This window comes from Lynx canadensis, chromosome E1, assembly GCF_007474595.2.
Source record: "Lynx canadensis isolate LIC74 chromosome E1, mLynCan4.pri.v2, whole genome shotgun sequence".
NCBI classification, from domain to species: Eukaryota; Metazoa; Chordata; class Mammalia; order Carnivora; family Felidae; genus Lynx; species Lynx canadensis.
This window is the reverse complement of record NC_044316.2, coordinates 15,365,401-15,386,594: the sequence shown is the minus strand read 5'-3', so window position 1 is coordinate 15,386,594 and position 21,194 is coordinate 15,365,401. Positions and strand designations below refer to the sequence as shown.

The 21,194-nt window shown below is 43.5% G+C and overlaps 1 protein-coding gene across 1 annotated transcript in view; it reads left to right on the top strand.

Moving 5' to 3' along the window:
* Nucleotides 1-21,194, top strand: part of VPS53 (VPS53 subunit of GARP complex) — a 138,575-nt gene that overhangs the window by 15,481 nt on the left and 101,900 nt on the right. The window lies entirely within an intron of this gene.

Sequence of the window (21,194 nt, the reverse complement as noted above, 5' to 3'; positions counted from 1 at the left end):
TGAATCCAAGTTCCTCTGTTTGGCATTCAAGGCCTCAATCTGCCTTTCCAGTTTTGTGTCCTGCCGAGATCCATCCAAACAGAAGGCTTAGTGCTCCGCAAGCACCGTGCTTTCTGAACCCATGCGTTTTACTTTGTTTTGTCTGAAATGCTCCCTCTCCTCTTTTTCTTCCAGTAACTTCATTTCAAAATCTACCTAAGACCCAGCTCAAACACTGCTTCCTCCATGAAATTTTCTGTTTAGCTCATCTGGATATACAGGAATTAGAGTTTTAGACCTAGAAGGGACTTGGAACTCATCTGGTCCACACTTCTCATGAGCAGATTCATCTCGATACCCCTTAGCTACATGTATATCATTTCTGCCCACAGACTCCCAGGTCTGTGCGTGTACTCTCCTTTGACTTACTAGCGAACAAATCTTGCCCCCTCGACTAGTTTATAAGCTCCTTGAGGCAAGAACTAAATCCTCCCCATCCTTGTATTTCTCTCAACACAGTTCACGTGCAGTAACGTTTTATTCAACGGTATTGAACATTTGGTCTATGTGAGACTATTTATTGTAAATAAACAAAAGCCCTTTACCATGAAACATTTTGATCAGTGTGTGTCCCTATAAAGTTGTTTACAGCATGATTTGTGTGTGCCCAGTCTCGAATGACTACTCTTTGAAATAATGACACACCTTTCTAGTGTGATTTCAACCTGCACTTTGAACGGCTCACTGAAATACTTAACGAGAGGGTCAGGTGTTTAAAATTCCAAGAATGTGAACCTAACGGGAAGGACGCATCAAGACTTTTTGTTGGGTCATGCCATGTAGAGGTGTATCTTGCAGTTAGTTATTTATGATCTGACCTGCGGTCACAAACTAGCAGTAGTGACAGGTCGGGCCCCAAATTAGACCGCCCGCGGGAATGTCGGCCTTCGCCACCTTCACGTGTTCGTAGGTGACAGGTTGATGCAGCAGGGCCAGGTCCGGTTTCAGAGAGCAAGACCACATTTTCAAGAATGTTTAGATAGCATTTCAATCTGTGGTGGAATTTTGTGTTCGTCTCCTTAGAATCCAGACAGAGAGGAAGCCCAGAAGAAATAATTGCTTTTCCTGTCATCCCCTCCATCTATCTTTTCCAACAGTTTGTAATGCAAGCTCGAATAGAGACTTTTTTTTTCCAGGGAGCTTTTGAGTCCCATTCTTGTCAGCCCCTGTGGGTAAAGCCTTGCTATCCAGCCCTGGCTGGCTGGTGGTTTGCTGAAGAGAGACTCCATTTGCCTGGCACAGACTTGGGAGAATTATGGATGTTCCAAAATACTGAGTTTTATAGGTCGAGAGGCCCAAGATTCCCCTCTTCCCTGGAACAGAGTAAAAGTTTGCTTTCAGAACTTGTTTCCTAAGCTTCTGAGGAACACTTGGGAGGAGAGCAATATTACGGGCAGAAGGAAATTTTCATTTTATAACTTTCACCTTGATTGTGTCCAACCAGAACCAGGGTGCTTTTTAATCTGTAAATGAGAGGGAATGTTTATTTCCCATTCGTGGTGTCTTGAAAGACTTTTTTTAGCAAACGTTTTTGAAAAGCAGTGTTTCTAACTATAAAATTATTTTGGGGGAGGCAGTGATTTAGAAATTGAAGACACAGGAAGGCACTTCCTGTAGTTTTTTGAGAATTCGGAACCAGCTGCCCAGTTAGCATTCTGCTACACATTTTGGAGAACTTTGGATCGTTGACCACGTCCTACGTGGCAGACGAACTGGTTTAGTCTGTGACCTCTTCTAACCAGACTGTGATGCTCATACAGAGTTAATACAGCACAGAATTCTCCCCATTTTCTTCTGCTGAAATCATCAGGCCAAAGCTTTAATTAAATGCCCACATGTTTCAAACTTTGTGGATAAGATGAGTCAATTCCACTAATACAGGATCTGATATGCTACGAGCCTTACGCAGCTTCCCAAGAATTAAAACAGACAGCTTGGCTGAGGGGGGAAAAGAGGTGAATAGAGGAGTGGGTTAGAAAAAGAGAAAGCTGGCATGTGACATTTCGAGAGTGGCCAAACGTTGACCAGTTCCCAGTAAGTTCACTGAGAAGCACCGAGAGGGTCAGCCACTGGGCTTCTGTCTTCTTGAGTGGAGGAGCTTGGCTACAGTGTTACTGTTGCATCAGAGCAAGACTAAGGTTCGGGAGGGGAAGAAATTGTTATTGCCATCTCCAGCTCAGCTCACCAACGTTCGGTTTTTAAGAAGCTTCAAGTATCTGCAGTACAACCTTCCTCCCAGTTCAGGAATCCTTTCTATGGCATCTCTGACATTTCAGTGTCCTTCTGCCTCTGCTTGGACACTCACGATGATGGACAACTCGCTCCTTTGTTGTTCCACAGGAGAGGCTCGGTCTTTTCCAGTATCCAACAGCTTTAATTGTAAGAAACTTCTTTCCTTCTTAGACTGCACTGAAATAGTAAAATAGACCTCATTGTGACTTCTCGTTGCTGAGTTCTGCCAGCTGGACCGGTGTGTAATCCCTTTTCCTTATTATAGTTTCTGAAATTTTAAATGGATATTATGTTCCTTTCTTACTGTTCCTTTTTCTAGGCTAACCATTCTTAGTTTCTTCAGCTTTATAATCTGATCCTTTATCATCCTGGTTACCTTACAGTTTGTGAGCATCATTTTTTTTTTTTTTTTTTTGAGAGAGAGAGAGAGAGAGAGAGAGAATGAATCCTGTCAGCATGGAGCCCCACGTGAGACTCGAACTCACAAGCTGTGAGATCACGACCTGAGCTGAAGTCAGACGCTTAACCAACTGAGCCACCCAGGCACCCCTGTCAGCATCATTCTTAAAACATGGTTCCTGGCCAAGAGGACACATACTGTGTGGGCACACAGTGGGACAGTTTACCTCCTTGTTCTAAACTGGGGTTGTTAACAGGGAAACTGGGGGCTCAGGGACTGTCAACTTCCTGAAATTATTCATTTTTGTATTGATAGACTTATTTCTGAAGAACAAATTCATTGATTTTTCAAAATTCTCTTAAGGAGTCTGTGACTCTTCAAAAGTTAAGGACCACTGGTTTAGACCCTGTTCTCCCATTCATTCATTACCTTGGATTTTTGGGTGAAATTTTGGGCCATGTCATGTTGTTGGCTTCTACGGAGTTGGCGGTTGTCTGAAATCCCCAGGTCAGGAGTTTCAGACAGATGCTCACAGCGCTAGAAAAGTAACCTAAATGGGTTCAGCAGGCCACTGTGCATCCATGTGTATCCACCGGGCGAGTAAATGCCCTATCTAAAGGGGACAGCCACATCTCCGTTCTAACCAATTGTTGTCATGTCTGAATGCACACCTGGAGATGCCAGACCTATCAGGTTTTCAAGAGAAGCCGGAAATCCGGATTTTTGTGCGACTCTCCACATTTTTCAGTGTTGGCTTAGTGTTTTTCACAAATACTGCAAAGGCCAAACAAAACACATCTGCGCCAACAGTTCGCAACATCTGCCCCAGGGCTTTTTTCATATGAACTACTTTTCAACTTTCCTCTGTTTGTTTAAGAAATTCTTTTGAAATCAAGTGCTGAACTTTATGTTGTCCCCCCCATTTCATCTTGCTAGTTTTGCTTGATTGCCCCAGCCAGTTGAGACCTTTTGGAATCTTGATGACTTCCCCTTTTTATCATTAGCACATTTGCCAGACAAATTCTATGTCTTGGCTCACGTTGTAGACGAAAAGGTTGAACAGGATGGGTTCATAGCCACGTGGCATGCTATTAGACACTTTCTCTTCTCTTCCTTATCCTCATTTTGGTACAAAGTGCCAGGCCCAGAAAACAAAGAATTTCTTCCTGTCCTTGGTATCTGTCCAGGGCCATGTTTCTTAAATTTTCCGTGTCTCCATTTTCCTCAGATAATGGGGGCTAATCATACTTGCCTTCTCTCTTTTCATGGAGACATCGTATAGATTTATTAACTAAATCAGTAAAGCATGTTGCCTTCCAAGGAAGAACTGTTCTTTGCTTTTCATCCTCAAAATTAGGCTATCGTCTAATTCAGGCGTTAGAACAAAAATAGCTGTGCTCCCCAAGACCCTGAACTAGGTAGATGGCGGGAGTTTATAGCATAACATTGATCTTCATTTTGTGGGATTATGAATTTGTATTTGTCAGCTCTCTAGGGAGATGGTTTGAATTTGTCCCCTCAATCACTTCAAATTTATCCTCTCTTATCCTCTCTTTGAGAGGAAAATGAAGCCCATTGATGGAAGAAAATAAATGGCATTAGTATTAAAGGGGCTATAAATAGTTTGAAAAGAAAGGGGAGGGGGGCACTGTCGCTTGCTTCCTCCTGCTGAAGCATACTAAATCTAAAGCAATTGAGCTTTTTTTTCTTTTTAAAAATTTTTAATGTTTATTTATTTTTGGAGAGAGACAGAGCATGAGCAGGGGAGGGACAGAGAGAGAGGGAGACACAGCATCAGAAGCAGGCTCCAGGCTCTGAGCTGTCAGCACAGAGTCCGATGCGGGGCTTGAAACCACGAACCCTAGATCATGACCTAAGCCGAAGTTGGACACTCAACTGGCTGAGCCACCCAGGCACCCCAGCAATTGAGCTTTTAAAGCATATGCTCGAATTTGTCCATTAGTGACCGAGAATGGTTAGGCATTTTTTTTTTTTTTTTTTTTTTTTTTTTTTTAGTTTTTTTTGGAATGACATTTTCAAAATGTCTACAGACAACACTAAACTTCAGAAATTGCTGAGACCTGAGAAGGACCTGGGAGTGCCGGAAGCCCTGTGACCACCCACTGGGGCAGTGGAGTCAGGTTGTGAGGGATCTCGGGGCTTTGCGCCTCTCCGGCAGCCTTCCGTAGGCGAGTGGTGCCTCTGGTTTTGATCGAGGCTCTCCACCGTTCTCCAGGCAGCATTTCTTACATCTGGTGCAAAGGTTGGCTTGCCTTTATTTGACAAGTCGAATCTGAATAAGTGTTCAGTTTTGCCTACTTGTCAAGCACTGCTGACTGTAGTTGAGGCAAGGACTTGTAGTGACGGTTCAGTCTGATCACCATGCCTCAACCCTTTAATGGCACGTGAGCCTTACCAGCACTTTTCGACAGAGTGATTTGTTTGCTACATATTGGAACCCTGGCCACTTGCCTTCTATGATCTCTGATTTTAAGACAAGCTGTAAGGAAGTCAAATAGCTGTCCTCGCTCTCCTCTGTGGAGAGTGAAGAACTAAAAAAGGGCGCATTTTATTTGAATTCACTAAGGATTGGGGTAATTGGACATTGTCACTGATATAACATTGGATGGCATCCTGGTCAAATGAAAACACCTGAGCTTTGAATTTAAATTTTGGCTCCGCCCCTGGGTGTGACCTTGGACAAGTTTCTTAACTTCTCTGAGCGGAGGGTTCTTGTCTGTGGTATAGAGACAGTGATAACTGCTTCAGGGTGGCGGGGCTCTGTGGTGCTCAGCAAATGGCCGAGATGGTGCTGCTGCTGATGATATGACATAACCCCCTGGAATATCCCAATTCCGTGCATCCAGGCACTTGTCAAGTTCCTGTGACTTTTCCATCACCTCCACTCCTTTTCATTCCTAAAGTCCTGCTTCAGGGCCACTTCAAAGGCTCTGCAAGCCTCCCTACTGTCCCTCGGTGAGCCGTTGTCTGTGAATGAAAATTGCAGCACAGCTTACCTGTGGCCCAGAATACCTGCTGTTCCATCGGGGGTGGTGAAAGGCTCTGTTCTCTTGTCCTGGCCTTACGACCTGCATCAGACTTTTGCCAGGGCTGCCCCTCCCCCAGGGGTTTCAGGCTCTTGAGAGGTGTGTTCGAGCAGTGGTTCTCAGGGCCTCACGCCCTTCCTGCGGTGCCTGCTCAGAGTCCACGACTCTGCTCCAGGAGGAGGCTCTCTCCGGTTTCCCACTCTGCACCTTTTCTAACGAGCACGCAGCCAAGATCTCCAGAAAGAGCCGCAGAGCGGGTGCGAACCGTTCTGTGCAGGCAGCTCCCAGAGGTTCTGTACTGTCGCGCTAGCCCTGCACTTGGCCGTCAGTCATTTGTTAGAAATTTTAGCGGATTCCTTCCCGTCTGCTTGAACAGCTCGGCCACGTGTGAGATGGTCCTTGCTTGTCCCGAGCTCTCTGATGGATTCAAGGAAAGTTGTGATTTTTTTGGTTTGTGTATTTTTTTCTCACCGTTAATATAAGAGCAATGCTCTCTCTGGCTTTCTGCATCCCAGGCGAGAGCCCAGCTGACCCAGTGGCTTTCAAGGTGGCCTGGTATGATAAGTTCATTAATAAGGTTTTAGATTCTACATTGCAACTAATCTTTAAGAATCTACCGCTTTTTGAGTTTTGATGTACTTTCAAGGAGGATTATCAACAAGCCCAGGGAAAAGGTGTTAAAATATTTCTTTCTTTTCTTTTCAGTTTTTTTTTTTTGCCTTCTATTCAGATTTTATTTATTTATTTTTTATTTTTTTAAATTTACATCCAAATTAGTATATAGTGAAGCAATGATTTCAGTAGATTCCTTAATGCCCCTTCCCCATTTAGCCCATCCCCCCCCCACAACCCCTCCAGCGACCCTCAGTTTGTTCTCCGTATTTAAGAGTCTCTTATGCTTTGTCCCCTTCTCTATTTCTATATTATTTTTGTTTCCCTTCCCTTATGTTCATCTGTTTTGTCTCTTAGAGTCCTCATATGAGTGAAGTCATTGGATTTTTATCTTTCTCTGACTAATTTCACTTAGCGTAATACCCTCCAGTTCCATCCACATAGTTGCAAATGGCAAGATTTCATTCTTTTTGATTGTCGAGTAACAACTCCATTGTATATATATACCACTTTTTCTTTATCCATCCATCCATCGACGGACATTTGGGCTCTTTCTGTACTTTGCCTATTGTTGATAGCGCTGCTATAAACGTGGGGAGGGGCATGTGTCCCTTCGAAACAGCACACCTATATCCCTTGGATAAATGCCTAGTAGTGCAATTGCTGGGTCTTAGGGTAGTTCTATTTTTAGTTTTTTAAGGAACCTCCATACTGTTTTCCAGAGTGGCTGCACCAGCTTGCATTCCCATTTTTAAAATTTTTTTATTGTTTATTTATTTTTGAGAGAGAGAGAGAGTGTGTGAGCTGGGGAAGGGGCAGAGAGAGGGAGACACAGAATCTGAAGCAGGCTCCAGGCTCCGAGCTGTCAGCACAGAACCCGACATGGGGCTGGAGCTCGCAAGCCGCAAGATCATGACCTGAGCCAAAGTCGGACGCTTAACCAACTGAGCGCTTAACCAAAGGCGCCCCACTTTTCTTCTTAAAACATTTTTTTAATGTTTATTTATTTTTGAGGGAGACAGAGTGTGAGCGGGCAAGGGGCAGAGAGAAAGGGAGACACAGAATCCAAAAAAAGTGCCAAGCTCTGAACAGAGCCCAACTCGGGGCTCGAACCCACGAACTGCAAGATCATGACCTGACGCTTAACTGACTGAGCCACCCAGGTGCCCCAAAATATTTCTGTCTTTTCTAACTACTTATCTGTGTGAAGCTGCATTTTCATCATATTTTTCAGCCACACAACATATCACAGCAGAGTCAATACAGAGGCCTACAATGAGAGTCCAGCTGGTCTCTCTTAAAGTAGATGCTGAAGATATTCACAAAGGCACAGAAATGGTGCCATTTTGGGGCGCCTGGGTGGCTTGGTCAGTTGGGCGGCCGACTTCGGCTCAGGTCATGATCTCACAGTCTGTGAGTTCGAGCCCCGTGTCGGGCTCTGGGCTGACAGCTCAGAGCCTGGAGCCTGTTTTGGATTCTGTGTCTCCCTCTCCCTCTGCCCCTCCCCTGTTCATGCTCTGTCTCTCTCTGTCTCAACGAAAAATAAACGTTAAAAAAAAAAAAAATTTAAAAAAAAGAAAAGAAATGGTGCCATTTTTGTGAAATTTGTTTTGTTTAGGGGGAATACAGTTATTTTTCATAAAGACATGTTACTTATGTTAACAAATAATGAGCTTATTGTTATTTTTTTTTTAAGAATTTTTTTTTTAATGTTGGGCACCTGGGTGGCTCAGTCAGTTGAGTGACTGTTGATTTCTGCTCAGGTCATGATCTCACAGTTTGTGAGTTCGAGCCTCACATTGGGCTCTGAGCTGACAGCATGGAGGCTCACTCAGTAAATATTGAGTGCCTTCTTTATGCTGGACACTATTCTAGGCATTGAGGATAATGCAATGAACAATGCAGAGAGACCCTAAGTATGACATTTTTTCACTTCCAGAATCTGGGACTGTTAAGGAGTTATTCTTGTGACCTTGGCTCACTAAGCATGTTTGCCAGAAAATTGAAACTGAATTTTATTGGGGCGCCTGGGTGGCGCAGTCGGTTGAGCGTCCGACTTCAGCCAGGTCACGATCTCGCGGTCCGTGGGTTCGAGCCCCGCGTCGGGCTCTGGGCTGATGGCTCAGAGCCTGGAGCCTGTTTCTGATTCTGTGTCTCCCTCTCTCTCTGCCCCTCCCCCGTTCATGCTCTGTCTCTCTCTGTCCCAAAAATAAATAAAAAACGTTGAAAAAAAAATTAAAAAAAAAGAAACTGAATTTTATTAAATGCCTTTTCAGCATCTACTGATATAATCACATGGTTTTCCATCTAATTGATTAGCTTAGTTTGGGGTTTTATTTTTTTAACATTTAATCCTACCTGCTGAGTCATTGTGTTATTGTCCTTTTAATGTGTTGTTAAATTCTGGCATTTGCATCTGGGATTTTCATTCATGTTCAAAAACTTCAGTCCTCTTTATGACTGAATAATATTCCACTGTATGCATGTACCGCATTTTTGTGTATCTGTTCCTCTGTTCCTGGACACTTGGGTTGTCTCCACCTTTTGGGTGTTGTGAACAATGCTGTAATGAGTACTGACACACAAATATCTGTTTGAGTCCCTCCTCTCAATTCCTTTTAGGATGTACTTAGGCATTGAATTGCTGGATCATATGGTAATTTTTAATCATTTCAGTGTATTTAATCTCTTTGGAAACATTTTTTTTCCACATTGTTCTGAACTTTAATAGATTTATTTTTCCACTAGACAAGCGTACATTCGTATTTTGTCTTCATTTAATCCATACAGACTGTGTTTCAGATTAGCTGTAGAGTCATAAGCTTTTGTGTTCAGGACCTAATAATGGTGATGCTGTCCCCTCCAAAAAAGAAAACTACCACGATTATTTCCTTTAGCTAAGAAGTCCAGCAGTTGGACTCTTTCCTCCCTGACCTTAGAAACACATCAAGTCCCGCTTGTGTGCAGCATGACTATTGAAAATGGTTTTAGGAGAATAGTGTGCCAAGAAGGAACACTGAAGTTTATTATTCTTCTGAGCCATCCCCGTATAAATTGGCACTCCTCAGGAGCCAAGAAAGAAGGTCAAGCATAACTTTTGCCATCTGCTTGTTTCCATGTTAAAGGCAGTCACAAGTTTAAACTAGAGTCTCTACATCTAAAGAGGAAAATGCCATTCATCACTACTGTAACTGCTCTGGCTATTACCCAGGTTACTCTTGCTTTTGACTGCTAGTAGTTAGTGACTTGGGAAGGAAAATTCCATCCTTAGTTTGAGGTTGCACGTTAGAAAAATTGCTGACAGGGCAAAGCTTTCTGGGTTTCAGATCCTTGACACAATAAGTCATTCAAATATGTTTAAACAATGGATGGAAATTTGAAACTCTGTCTTCATGTAAGAACTTGACCTCCTTTTTGCTCTTCCTTTTTTCACCCATGGAAATACAGGATTTAGAACAGCGGGAGTTCAGTGCTGTGGTTGTTCTGTCATCATTTCCATTTATAAATCCCAGTGAGTCTGTAATATAGCTATAAAATGTCTTGTGCTGTAGTTTGGGCTCTGAGGTCTTCTCTAGAAGAAGATTAATTTTGTAAAATTAAAGATAATGCTTTTTTTAGTCTGTTTTGGTTTGGTGTTCTATAGTCTTCTAGATTAAAGCTCTGAAACATAAGAAACTATCGTCCTCCATACAGTATTGGGTCACATGCCAGGATCTTTGATTTTTGTTTCCATGTTATATTGTAAACTCTGAACAGATGCTGTGTTGGTCTCTAAGTGTTGCACGTGATACCTGGAGTATGGATGTTAGGCAAAATATATTAGTGCTACTTTCATAATGGCCTCCAAGCATAAGGGGGACATTTCTTGGGAGATGTACTTACTGACAGGTAAATTTGATGACCCAAATACTGTCTTTCATAAAGAAAAGAGGTGAACTGAGGGGTCTTTATCCCATCTCAGACCCAATTACTCACCTTTGTCCCCTTGTCATATCTCTGAACTTTTCTTGTTCTCGGTCACATAAGAACAGTAGGGACGGGTAGCCAACGCCTACTCATATGGTAATATCATTTATGTAGGCCAAGTGCTACACTCTTTTTTTTCGTTGAATACTTGGAGATTCTGATCTTTGGAGATTTCTGGTGACTGGATGAGCATCTTGTGGTCAGGTTCCAATACATCTGTCAGCTCTGGAGTTACCCAGACCTCTAGAATTAAGAATGTATTGTTGTAGGAGAAATGTGTCTTTCTTGATTGATTCACTATAAGCAGAGATATGTTAGAGTTGCTTTGACAGAAGGTACATTTTGAGTCATTTGTCTTGATCTATAATGTTGATGTTTTATTACAATATAAGCATGCTTGTCTTACATTCTACAAAACATTTGTTGCAATATTTCCAAATTACTTGATGTAATATAAAATGGGTATAATTCTCTCCATTTTACAGGTGAAGAGGCAGGCTCAGATAGGTTCTGTGACTTGCCCCAAATCACAGTCAGTGAATCCCAGGTCCAGATTTTCTGCTTCCCAGTATGCTGTGTACTTGTCCATCCCAAATTCTCTTTTGAAATAGTGACAGGTTTTTTTTCTTTTTGAGAGAAAGAGAGGGTGCAAGTGAACCAGGGGCAGAGAGAGAGAGAGAGAGAGAGAGAGAGCCTCCGAGGAGGGAGGGAGAGAGAGAGAGAGAAGCGGGTCTCACCCAAAGTGGGACTCCTGTTCACCCACAACAGGGCACGAGCTCACCCAATGTGGGACTCAAACTCATGAACTGTGAGATCATGACCTGAGCCAAAGTCAGATGCTTAATGGCTAAGCCACCCAGGTGCCCAACAATGACAAACTTTAAAAGCGGATTTGAGAATCACTGTTCAGAACCTGAAAAGTTAAGTGGTTCCCAAGGGAATCCTAGCAATGACAGTGACCCATGGCCTTGTTAACCAGCTAGGTCCCTCGCAATGACAGTGACCATGGCCTTCTTAACCAGCTAGGTCCCTCGCAATGACAGTGACCATGGCCTTCTTAACCAGCTAGGTCCTTCACAGCATGATGAGGAGGCTAGGCAGAGAGAAGTGCTCAAGGCTGAAAGGAGAGAGCTGAGTGATCTGTGCACACCGGTAGTACCGGAGAGAGGCAAGAGAGATGGGAGGAGATCATTCAGATGGAGCCCCAAGGGGGTCCATGGCCTAAAGGGCTTTTGGTACAGAAGGTATCTCCAAAAGTCAGCTGAAGGAACATCCAGTTGTGAGCACAAAAGGTCGTTTTCTTCTGAATGAAGACTCGTGATATAGATGGGACTTTCTAAGTGACTAATAAGTAATAGTAAAATATGGGGGATTAGAACTTAACATGGCAACTGGGAAGTCCCAGCTGTTTGTGGGAAACAGTCCTTTGTTAAGCTGGGACAAATTGTTCCTTTAAGTGTGCCCCATTTCCTAAAATATTGAATTTCTCTACCTTTTATTCAGCTGAGACGTTTGTTTAAACACTTCCTTGGCATTGCCATTTGGAGTTTTTGCTTTCAGTGTGCTTGTCCCCCAGGGTTACGTTTCCTCAAAGGGAGCTGAGCTCGAATGCATTCACCACTCCCAGCTATTTCGGGGCTAACATATTTTAAGTTATGGGTGATAACAGATACAAGCAGAACTTTCAAAAGTGAATGTTTAGTCTTGTTTGGGCACTGCTGGATTTGTGTCCTGGTCTTGCCTTGTGATTTTAACTTCTGGCTTGTCTCCTAAAAACAATAAAAAAGATCTCTTTGGTTCATGTTTTCAGTGGCTGTGGTTTGCAGAAATCATAAATAAAAGTGACTTAGGTGGAACGGAGCATTTTAACAAATAAGGTGCGAATTACTCCTTTTGCCCTTTACATTCTTTTGGTTCACAAACTTGGAAAGAAATCTGTGCTTTAAATAAAACCCCTTTATACTCAAGATTTCTGAATGCGCAGTGAAGGAATTGGTGTTAACGCCAGTGATTCTCATCTGATGGGTGCCCATCCAGCCTTTGACCATGACTGCCAGACCTAGAAGATATGTGGTGTGTTCCAGGGTACAGGGAAGCTGTACACGTGCGCCCATCCATAGCCATGAGATTCCCGTAGCCTCTGCTGCTGTTTGGCACCGTCACTGGGAATGGGCTGCATTGTTATTATTGCTGAGGCTTCTTAAAGCACCTCTCCTCCAGCTGAGGATGCCCTGTTTCCGTAGCAACAGCTCTTCATGATGCCAGAGTGGCCAGCAGTATCAAAACTAGGGACATGCCATAAATAAAGGCTACTTATCTACCTTCAGTAGATGCCCCTTGCTTTCCAAATGATTGTGGCATTCTTTCCTCATACCTCTTTGTATCATTCTCACCTTACAGTTATTTCTATTTCTTACATGTATTCCTTACAAGCTCTTTATTTTTATTTATTTATTTATTTTTATTTTTAAAAATTTATATCCAAATTAGCATGTAGTGCAACAATGATTTCAGGAGTAGATTCCTTAATGCCCCTTCCCCATTTAGCCCATCCCCCCTCCCACACTCCCTCCAGTAACCCTCTGTTCTCCATATTTATGAGTCTCTTATGCTTTGTCCCCCTCCCTGTTTTTATATTATTTTTGTTTCTCTTCCCTTATGTTCATCTGTTTTGTCTCTTAAAGTCCTCATATGAGTGAAGTCATATGATATTTGTCTTTCTCTGGCTGACTAATTTCACTTAGCATAATACCCTCCAGTTCCATCCACGTAGTTGGAAGTGGCAAGATTTCATTCTTTCTGATTGCCGAGCAATACTCCACTGTGTATATATACCACATCTCCTTTATCCATTTATCCATCGATGGACATTTGGGCTCTTTCCATACTTTGGCTATTGTTGATAGTGCTGCTATAAACATGGGGGTGCATGTGTCCCCTCGAAACCGCACACCTGTATTCCTTGGATAAATACCTAGTAGCGCAATTGCTGGGTCATAGGGTAGTTCTGTTTTTAGTTTTTTGAGGAACCTCCGTACTATTTTCCAGAGTGGCTGCACCAGCTTGCATTCCCACCTTATAAGTTCTTTAAAGACATGTCCCCATTTAGTGATCTTTGATTCTCAGCATCTATCATAGTACATATAATCTTACTTTTTATTGAAGGAGTGAATAAAAGATTGAAACTTTTTTTTCTGGAGAATGTTTCATTTTCAACATGGTTCAGAGGAACAGTTTCCCTGATTCTGCATATGCCTGCAGATGTTGAACTTAACCAGCTTACTTACAAACTCTAAAGGATGGGTTAACAACCTTTGACTATTGAAGTGATAGTCATATTTGAAATATTGTACTCTTCATCTGGGGGATCTGGGAATGATATTAATAGTGGCCTTTTAATGAGCCCCTTTTATGAGCTGAGTCCCCTGTCAGGGTTCTCTCTGGTGCAGAAGACAAAATCCCAGTTCAAGCTGGCATAGGCCAACAGGAGGATTATTAGAAAGGCACTTGTGAATTGTTTTGAAGAAGTTGAAGTCAGACCATGGAATAGCAGTGTCGCAGCTCACCTTGTCAGACCAAACAGTTGAAGCCCGGATTGGAATAATGCACCCAATTTTTCTGTATCTGTCTCTCTGCCTGTGTTTACTTTATCATCACTACCTGGAGACCAGCCTCTTCCCCTTTCTGGGGAACCTCGCTGCTCTCTAACTCAGCTTCTCATTTGGGGCTCCCGCCAGGCAGAGATGAACTCTTTTTGTCAATTTGTTCTGGAAAGTCACAAGAAAACTATCTGGCTCAGCTTGGACCAGGCCTGCTTCTGAGACAGCCGACTCTAAAAGAACACAATGAGAGGAAGATTCCCAGGAGGAAGGAACTGGGTAAACAGTTTCAAAGGTGTTCATAATAAGCCCTGCATTCCTTCCTAGCAGAACGGCTTTGAGGTAGGAGCTCCTGTTCTAGAAATGATGAGCCTGTGCCTCCTGGAGGTAAAGTGGCTTGTTAGAGATCACACGGTAAGCTGCAAGGGCAACACTCAAGTCCCAGTTTGCTTGTTCGAAAACCCTTGCCTTTTACTAATACAGTGCGTTGCTTTTCTGAACAGTAGGAAAGGAAACGGCAGACAAGTGTGGAATTGGACAACAGAAATGATAGCAGAGTGGTGGGAAAATAACAATCTTCTTCCCAGGAACCTTGAATATTAGCACCTTACTTTTTCAAGGAACATAAAGCCCTACTAGTTCTTCTGAAAACGAGCAACGTTTTCTTCCTTCCGGCAGTGGTGACAAATGGGATCTTCGTTCCAAATCTCTTAAAGGCTGCCTGTGAACCCACAGGATAAAGGCAATATAATTCTCTTATAACAGAGCAAACTGCAAAATTACATGCATCCACGCGCCAAACGGGATATTAATTTCTCAAGGCATTTCCATTGGATCAAATCTCCTCTGTCTATACAGGTAGCGCGTGACGGTTCTGGACAAAAAATTAAAAAGATGAAAGAAAAAAGCAGTGGAGTCTGTGGTGCCAGGTCCCATGCTGTTTATCTTCTGTGCACGTGACCCAGCGTGGCTTTGGTAGCCTGTTCAGAGTCTACTTTAGGAGGCAAGGAAAATTAAGAATAATGGGTACAGGGAATGGTGCACAGAGATAGCCTGATTGGTTCTGCTCAGTCTTCAGAGCTAGCCCGATGGGTTGCTTTGCATCTCCTAGCTGTAGAATTAGGGTTTCCAAAGAGGACCGCTGTAGTAACTGCTGCTTAGTAATACCCTCGAATGCAGGCTGTAGCCACGCTTTCGATCTCAGTTTAGAAATTCCGGTAAGGGTAGGGGCGCCTGGGTGGCTCAGTCAATTAAGCGTCTGACTTCATCTCAGGTCACGATCTCGTGGTTTGTGGGTTCGAGTCCCGCATCAGGCTCTGTGCTGACAGCTCAGAGTCTGGAGTCTTTCAGTTTCTGTGTCTCCCTCTCTCTGCCCCTCCCTTGCTCGTGCTCTGTCTTTCTGTGTCTCTCAACAATAAATAAATGTAGAAAGAAAGAAAGAAAGAAAGAAAGAAAGAAAGAAAGAAAGAAAGAAAGAAAGAAAGAAAGAAAGAAAAAGAAAGAAGAAAGAAAGGAAGAAGGAAAGGAAAGGAGGAAGGAAGGAAGGAAAAGAAAGAAGAGAAGAGAAGAAAAAAGAAAAGGAAAAGAAAAGAAAAGAAAAGAAATGAAATGAAATTCCAGTAAGGGTAGATTGAAAGCAGACATGTTTGGGTGATTAGTTCTGTTTTTAATCTACATACAGCTTGGAATGGGAAAGTAGCCACATTTTATTTTAAAGAGAGTCTAGGGACAGTGCCAGAATCTATCTCTCTGCACATTTTCTGATCAGCCAGGTAGTAAAAATATTTTAGTGTTACTTAAAAATAAAATACTGATGATTCTTCCAAATTACAAAATGCTCTTCCTGTGTAATTGATTACTAGAGATTAGATATCAAACAGTAGGGTGTGTGTTGAGAGTGGACTTGCTTAATGGAAGAGGCTTCAGAAGAACCCTGTTCACTCTGGAAAATGAATTGTATTAAATTTCCTCGACTTGAGTACATTGTTATAACGAGCAGAAGTATTCCAGCCTGGGGAAAAAAAAAATCTGGCAAACAGTTTATCTTTCTTTCAGACTCTGAAATATAAGATTGTGTGAGTCTTACTTGTTTGCTGGAAGAAAAACGTGGTACCTTCAGCAGAGACCGTTCTGGTAGGATGCCAGATTAAGAATAAAAGAGAACTATGGATAGAGACTCTTTCTCTGAGAAGGGATCGTGCACGCTTCTTCAGACCCTACTTTAAGTATAGAACCGGTCCATTTTGCCTTTTTACCTGAAAGTCTCTGTCTTAGCATATTTGGCTGGAAGATGGTGCTTCTAATCCCGTTAGAGCATCACTAGGTATGGCATGACCAACAATATCACAGAATTCTGTGCGGGCTGTGCCCTCAACTGTCAGTCCTTTCTGGTGGGCAGTTGCCTTTCAGGCAGTGCTTTTTTACACCATGAGCTGACATTTTTTAGAAGGCTGCAAAGGGTTTAGAATTTACTGACCCCTTGCAGTATCCTGGGCATGAGACTCCTTATTAGCCAAATAGATAACATTTACAGAAAGTGTGACGGTGTGTTCTTGAACCACTGCCGGTAGATGTGCCCGAGGTTGGGGAAAGGCGAGGGTGTCGGTCAGCACACCCCACTCAGAGTGGTGGTCTCGGCACTGCTACCCTTCCAACGAGTGCCCCACAACAGTTTGGATCGGTTGGCAAGTATCTGTCAAGTTCCACCTGTGCTCTAGCTCTGGTTGGATGCTGCAGGTGATGTGACCATATGATCAGTCACCAGAGTCACTTTGCAGCGTGAGCTCCTAATAATTATACTGAGACAGTCGCCATAAACTGGACCTGCCCCTCTGGCAACCAGAATGGGTGATTGCCTGAACTATAGGGGATATAAGAATGCCATGCGTGTCATCGGTCTGTACTCTGGAGGACGCTTCTAGTCTTGTTTAGAACTCGTACACGAAACAATCCAAGAACATTATAAAAAGGTCCTTCTCTTCTGTAATTGTGCCATTACTGCCCCCCAGCCTCCCAGATCAGTTTCTCCTTTTCTGTTGAGTCCTTCCCACACTAGACCTGTGCAAGCATGTCTCATCTTCAGATCTTCCTCCCTTCACTCCATCGGTTGACCCATTTTTCTTGTCTTCTCATAGCAAACACTTTTTGAAAAAAACACTCTACACCAGGGGTCAACAGACTTGTTTCCTGCTAAGGACTAGATAGTAAATACTTTAGGCTTTACCAGCCATGTGGTCTCTTACAACTCCTCGTCTCCGCTGTTGTGGTGAGGGTAGCCATACATGATACCTAAACGAATGGGACTGGTGTGTTCCAAACATTATTTATAAAAATAATGGTGGCACACTTCCTCACGTCATCACTGTCCACTTCCATCCCCGCGACTCCACTGAAATTGTTCTGGGCAAGGTCATCAGCGACTTCCTTATTGTCAAATTCAGTGGCAATTCTCCATCCTAATTTACATAAGATTTCAACAAAATAAGAAAAATCTCTCATTTCCTCCTCCTTCCAACACTCGTTTGGCTTCTGTGACACCACTGTCCCTCATTTTCTCTCATGTCACTGGTAAAACAGAGAATCCGCATCTTTTTCTCGCTTTTTCTTTCCTTCTAGACTGCTGACCATTGGAGTGCCCAAGGACTTAGCCTGGGCCATTTTCTCTTCTCTTTGCTGTCTTTTCTCTCTTCCTGGGTGAGTTCTATTTCTATAGACTTAACCATCGCCTATAAACCGATAACTTCTAAATTTGAATCTCCAGTCTGCTCCTGTCTTTCAAGCTCCAGACACAGATGTCCAGCTTGAGATGTCTTGGTGTCCCCACTGGACATCCAGTGGGCTGTGCACCCCTAGCATATTGAAATGGAACTCTTGATTTCTGATCCCACCACCAGCATACACAGCTGCCTGTCAAACCTGTTCCTTCTCCTGTCTTCCCTCCTTAGTTAAGGGACACATTCACTGGCTTTTTGAACCAAGACCAAAGAGTAATCCTTGATTCTTTCCTTTCTCTCATTATCCACATCCAGTCCATCAGTGAGTCCCGTGGGTCATATCTTCCTACAAATCCCAGTCACTCGCACCTCTTCCCCTCACCGTTGGCCACCTGCTCTAGACCGGCACCGTTTTTCGCCTAGAGCACGGCAGCCCTTCCCAGCAGTCTTTTCTTTCATTCCTGCCTCTAGATGGCCCCTGCCACACCTGCCATGTAGCAGCCAGGGCCGTGTTTTACATATTTAAGCCATTTGCCAGTCCCTTGTTTAAAGCCCTTCAGTGGCTTCTCATTGCACTTTGAACAAAATCCCGTGGTTTTACCAGGCCTTTGGGGCCCCCCAGGCTCTGGTGCCTACCTGCTTCTCCAAATTATCAGCACTTCCCACTCCCGATTCTACCATGCCATCCACTGCCTGCCTTTGTGGTCCTTCAAAATGCCAAGGTCTTTTTCTGCATCAGGATCTTTTATTTGCTGTTCTCTCTTCTTGGAATTCTCTTACTCCAGATCTAAAAATGTTGACTCTGCCTCATCCTGCAGGTCCCAGTTCATATGCTATTTCTCAGGAAACCTTCTGTGACCACCCTGCTGATCAATTCCTTCATCACACCTGTCCCTCCCTGAAATTTTCTTGTTTCTTTATTCAGTTGTTTTTCCAGTATCTCCTCCAACCTGTCACTTCTTGAAGTAAGTTCCTTGAGGACAGGGAAAGGGACCATGTGTGTCTCATCTCCCAGTGGTTCCTGGTGCTTAGAGGAGTACCTGGTACATGGAAGCTATTCCACAAATATCTGTTGAATGGTAGAAGAAGTGAATTAATGAAATGCTGACAGATGTAGTTGGGACCATAACTGCTGCAGGAATTCAGTGTCACAGTTCAGATACAGCTAGTCTTCAGTTACAAGACCGTGAAGGTCTGCATTACTGGAAAATGAGAATTTATTTATGATAGAGTACGGATTTGACCCAGTATTTTTTTTTCAGTATGTGAGGATTGTAAACCTAATTTATTGTTGCTTAAAAGAAGGTCTGCAGTTGAAATGTTGGCACAGCCATAAACTACATAAATGTGTTGCCTGACTACCCTGAGAGCAAAGGTGGATCGTGTGCGTGTGTGTATATGTGCGCACGTGTGTGTGTATATACGTGTGTGTGCATATACCATAATTGATTTTAAAATTCAAGTTAATAAACATGTATTGAGTACCTACTGTATCATTCTGGGCACTGCCCCGGGTGTCCATAAGTCACAACGGATGAGATAATGGTCCATGCCTTCTAGGATGTCATGGTCCAACCAAAAGACATACTCACAAAAAACTTGATATGAATGTTAAGTTTACATGAAGGATCACAGGCACCCAGCTGATGAATGAATTGATTGTACCCTCTGCTGCATATGTGTTTGTTTACATATAGAGAGGGTGTTGGAAGGGAAGGGGAAGTTGGGGAAAGGATGGGGAAAAAGTGGCATTTGAACTAAGTCATGGGAGATAACAAAGATTTGCACGCTCTCAGTAGCTGTATTGAACATTTTATTTTGAAATTTTACTCCTTTGGTTGTGAATGGGCATTTGATATTTTATACCTTTTTATCATTTTAATTTTGTTAGAACTTGATTTTGGTTTCTCACAATCTTATGAAATCTGAAGTTGGGCAGTATGGTAGTAGGCAGTGCTCAAAAGAATCTTGTTTATATCCTGGTTTTGAGGAGGTGAATATTTGAAGTGAGGAAGAAAATTCTTGGGGGCTGGAGGGGTGGAATGAGCAGATGTGGATTCACTCAGGGAGCGGCTTAGGCTAGGAAGCATCAGATAGTGGGCAGGCCTGGTGGTTGTGCTGAGAGGGAAAGGCGTGGCCAGAAGGGAACGTATGCGCGTATGTCCCTGTATATCTGTACATATATGCATGCATGCATTTGCTTAGGTGGTCCTGAGCCCCGGAAATAAACCTAGTATTTGTGCAGTTTTTACATCTGTTATGTCATTGAATCTTCCCAATGACCGTCGAAGTGGGTATCGTCATCACTACTCTGCAGACGAGGAAACAGATGCCCAGAGAGGTTGCGCACACAGTGTGACAGCACAGGCGGGCCTCAAACTGCTGCCTGCTGGTCGGAAAATACAGGGTTAGGGTTTTCTCACACCGCCACAGCTGTCTCAGGGGTGCTGGATCCTAGGATGGCAGGAAACTGAGTGGAAACACTGCTGAGTGAGAGGGGGCATCCTTTGGGGGCAGAACGGGATTGAGAGGAGCTGCTCAGCATGACCCACTTGCATTCCATCTCCTCTTTTGATTGTTTCCTGCATTTTAGGTAACGTTTCCCAAGTTAGGAATTTTGGGCCCTGATAGCAATGCCGACTCTTGTCTTAAGCCCAGACTTTCTGACGATTCAAATCCTGTGTCCAGGTGGCAGAAGCTACAAGTACAAAAGCTTCTTTGCCCACAAACCCCTGTAGATACAAGCGAAGTGATCCCGCAGAGCAAACACACGCTGACCCGGCACGCCCCAGGAGGTGCGAGCGGCTGCCTGAACGGTGTCCCCTCAGACTTGCAATAGGGCTAAAGACACAGCTTCTCAGAGTACCCTCTGGACATGCATTTTAGGAGCTGTAACACAGTCACATGTGAGGGCTCCGCGTACTTGTCCCCACGTGTGAAACTCCTGTTTGGAACTATGCCACACACAAGGGCAAGGAGCTCCAGAAGAAGAAAGGATTCCCAATATCAGAAGAAGGGGACAGCCTGGGAAGCCTACAGAGGAAAGAAAGATACGATCCCTGCCTCCACCAAGGAAGGAATTTCCAGCAGAGGAAGCCAGCTCAAGTTTCTTTTGGGGGATGTTTTCTAAGTACAAAAGAAAACGTATTCATTCATGGTCTCGAGGTGGCTTTCTCATTGGGTACAGCTGAATTCAGAAGTCCAGTTAATTCTGTCAGGGCTTTTGTCGTTCTCCCTTTCTCTCGGCTCTGCTTTCTTCCTGCCTCTGGAAGGCCCTCTCAGGAAGGCTCCTCTTTCCCTATGCAGACTAAGAGGAAACACAGCTCTAGGGTGACATTGGTCTTATCATTACATTCATAAAGGGCTTGTGAGGCCTGGTTAGGACAGACCACTCTTAAATCCAAAATAAATAAAGTGTGTTTGATGTAATGAAGTATGAGTTCTTCTGCTGGCTGCTACATCTTTTCTAAGTACATATGTTCTCCACATGTGTGCTTTTAGTGCCCTGACAACTCCTGAATGTTGCTTCCCCCTCCTCGCGGGAGCAGCTCTGGTTTATCATACTTTAAATGTGTGGCATCCATCT